Genomic DNA, 3,608 nt, shown 5'->3' with positions numbered 1-3,608 from the left:
ATAAGATGTTCAGAGTTGAAGGAGCAAAGGCAACATTCCAGACTGACGTCCTTTAATTGCACAACAATGTTGTGTTGACATAAACCACAGATGATGGTTGCAGGAATAGGAAACATTTCTATCAGATGGTTTTTCTGCTTTGGCTTTTTGCCTCACTTAACTAAGGTTCTAAAAAAATGATTTAAGAAAAGACAAGCTGAGAAAATACAAAATGGAGTTTGAACATATTAGTTATTGAAGGTCAAACACTATCCATAGTAACCAGGTATTATGTTAAAAGAGTTGTTGCTCATTTCACCAAACTACTGTTTGCATCAGACGAACTCACTGCTGATTTTCAATTCATTTTTTGTTAACAAAGACAGTAAATACTGACTGAGGTTTGGCTGTCTGTTCAAAATGCTGTTACTGTTCAAGTTCAGACACAAATTCTTGAATTGAACCTTGGTCTTTGACTGGGCCACTCCAGAAAGTCCATCTTGTTAGTACTGAAACTATTTCTGTGTGGTTTAGCTGGAAGCTTGGGATTGTTGAAGCTGTAGTTCTCTTGCAGATGGAAACAAATTATCATCCAGGATTTCTCTGTATTTTGCTGAATTCATTTTATCTTCTGCCTCTCAAAGTTTTCACTGTTCCTTGCAAAATAAACACATCATGGATTTCTTCTGCACAAGTGTCTAGATAATTTCTTGTCATTGAGGGATTTATCTTTTTTAATAAATGTAATATCGAATCATCAAGACTCATGCCACGCCTCCTGTCTCTATTTCTTTATCAGAATAAGATAACTTGCCCTGTTCTCTTTTTGGATGGACTCCAATCGCTGCTTACAGTTTTTGCAAAGAATTCATGAACTATTTGAATATGCAAATTTAAATACCACATATAGATCTTAGTATTCTGTTTTTATCTGTTATGTTTTTTCAACCTGAGAACTTTTGTTTTTACCAGTTTATCAAGCAACATTTTACTGCCTGAATCTGTTTTTTGTTGCTTTAAAACTTCTATGTTTGCCTAAAACCTCAGTCAGACAGCCGGCCCAGAACGCTGCTGCTTGTTTTCTCACTAAAACCAGGAAGATGGAGCACATAACACCAGAACTAAAGTCCCTGCACTGGCTCCCTGCAGCTCTGAGGATACACTTGTATCAACCTTCCAGACCTCTCAAGTCTTCTGGTTCTGGTCTGCTCTGTGACCCAGAACCAGAACCAAACACGGAGAAGCAGCATTCAGCTTCTATGCACCACAAATCTAGAACTTCCAGAAAACTGCAAAGCAGCCGAAACACTGAGTTTCTTGAAATCTCGACTAAAAACTCCCACCTATTCAGAGCTGCTTTTGTACCATAAAAAATGAAACCAATGTTTTGATCTGTAATGACTGCACTTAGAAATGTAATGTTTCAATTGTTTTTATAATGTGAAGCACTTTGAACAGCCTTGTTGCTGAAATGTGCTACACAAATGAAATGATTGATGTGACTTATAAATAAGTGAAAAATATGGTGCAGATTGGCATTAGGACCCATTTACTCATATCTGTGGTAAAATTCAGTGCCAGGATTATGATGCCAATACATAATCTTGTGTAGGGCACCTAGAACTGGCTCTGCTGACTTCCTGATACATAGATATTAGAGCCACACCAGGTAACATGCTCCATTTGTCACTATAGCACCTGAAAGCCAATGAATGTTTCATAAAACTGTCATAATGTGTCAGGAAGAATTTTCTGTACGTCACCTGATCAGTGCAAATAACAACTAGTTTCTAAACCTTCCCTGTAACTGAACAGTTTTACAGCTTATTTCAAATCTGAATATAAGTGTCACAAAAAAGGCAGTGATGATTTTCTACAGTTTTTCAGCTTCCTGGCTTAAGTCTACTTTTCTGTCTTAACTAATATCCGATAAACTTTCTGTTTCTGATGGTGAGGAAAACAGATCACCAGATAGAAACAGATTTTGATACGGTTAAGAATAAAAAATATAACCATGTAAGGTCTAGTTCTGAATGAATTCATTTCAGCAAAAAAGTCTATTTCAGTTTTATTTTGTTTTCCATGTATGAAAAAAAGACACAAACTGCTGTTTATTATCAGAGAGCAGGAGATGAGTTGATTACAGGTATCAAACCCTCACCAAACAATTTAAAGCACAATAACTGGATTAAGTTAAAGTTAGAAGTAATCATGTCAACTTTTGACTCCTGTGAAGCCAAAAGTTGATGGCTGATTAGAAGAAAAAGAAACTCATAATTTTCTGCTGATGTTTGACCTGCAGATTTACTTTGCAGGACGGATTTTCATGCTGATGCTCTTCAGGGAGAAATCAAATCCCTTCCAATCTGTGCAGCTCACTCCCACAGGTTAGGATGAGGTTTTCTCATGACTCACCAGCGCCCCCTTTTGTTGTTGAAACCACTCACATGCAGCAGGTAACCGTCACACTCAGCATCAACTTTAAATGAGGAGTAAAGGGCAAACTTTTTGTTTCCTTCAAAGTCCTCCATGTCGACCATCAGTTCCTGGTTTTGAAGTCATGTCAACTCATGGATGTTATCAAGTCCTGCTCAGACATGCAAACCATTAATATTGGATTTTTACTGAGACTTTTGCACACCTGGTTTATATGGATTTGCAGAAAATGTGTCAAAATGATCATTTGAGGCATGCATTTCCTTCCTTGTCTTGTACCTGCTTTTTTATTGCGCCGTCTCATTTATTGGTCTCGATGTTTGCAGTTTGTTGTTGCACAATATGAAGCTCGACGTCATTCACAGTAAATATTGCCTTAAAGACACAGGGGGACGGAGCAACCAGGAAAAGATAGTTAGAGAGCCTGACTAAAACCACCTTGATGTCAGAGAACTGGTTCAGTGGACCAGGTCTCTGAGCTTCTGGAGAAAATTCTCAGCCTCCCAGTTATTCATGTCAAAGATGCAGTTAAAAAGTGAATCAACTGGCTAGGTGTGATTGGTTGTGTCCTCAAGAGTGGAGATAAGGAAGACTGAAGATGATTTCCACTGTGCATATCAATGCTTATTAGGGTATAAATGGTGTTTAATCTGTTAAAATAGGAGGCATAAACAATTTGAGAGGGGGTCTCAAATATTTGTGGATCTTGCCTCATGGTGCCAACCCTTTAGGATGCCAGGGATCCATTGTATTTAAATGTAACAGGCATTTATACGAAGCCATCTGGCATCCTCAAATAATCCAAATGCTACCAAAAGTGCTAAGTTCGCAAAAAACGGTAAGCTGTTCACCTGTTTGTAATGTAATCACAGTATAAATCCAGGCATTTCTTGAAGGCCTCAGAGCTTTGTTGATGAAGAAAATCCCATCTCAGACAACAAGAGGTCAGGATTTGACCTGCAGTGCAGGAAATATTCAACATTTATAACCATCTATCCTGTAACCCTAAAAAATGTTGAGACTATTAAGTGTGCTTCTTGCAGAACGGTGCAGTATGAGGTATGAACAGCAGATGGTGCTGGTAATTGTGGTATTGCATTTCATGTAAAAATGTGTTGATGTTATACACAAGCCCACTAAATAAAAATGTTTTCTAAAGTTATACTTTCCATTATACTTTTGTCTTTTAGAGG

The 3,608-nt window shown here is 37.7% G+C and overlaps 1 protein-coding gene and 1 long non-coding RNA gene across 3 annotated transcripts in view; one reads left to right on the top strand and one right to left on the bottom strand.

Annotated features, from left to right (window-relative positions):
• Window positions 1-3,608, top strand: part of LOC103131270 (ladderlectin-like) — a 55,996-nt gene that overhangs the window by 6,313 nt on the left and 46,075 nt on the right. The gene's annotated exons all lie outside the window — the stretch shown is intronic.
• The window catches only part of LOC107834732 (uncharacterized), a 22,780-nt gene that overhangs the window by 10,307 nt on the left and 8,865 nt on the right, over window positions 1-3,608 (bottom strand). The gene's annotated exons all lie outside the window — the stretch shown is intronic.

This window comes from Poecilia formosa, unplaced genomic scaffold, assembly GCF_000485575.1.
Source record: "Poecilia formosa unplaced genomic scaffold, Poecilia_formosa-5.1.2 Scaffold736, whole genome shotgun sequence".
NCBI classification, from domain to species: domain Eukaryota; kingdom Metazoa; phylum Chordata; class Actinopteri; order Cyprinodontiformes; family Poeciliidae; genus Poecilia; species Poecilia formosa.
Note: the sequence above shows the minus strand (reverse complement) of the source record. Positions and strands in the feature narration are given on the sequence as shown.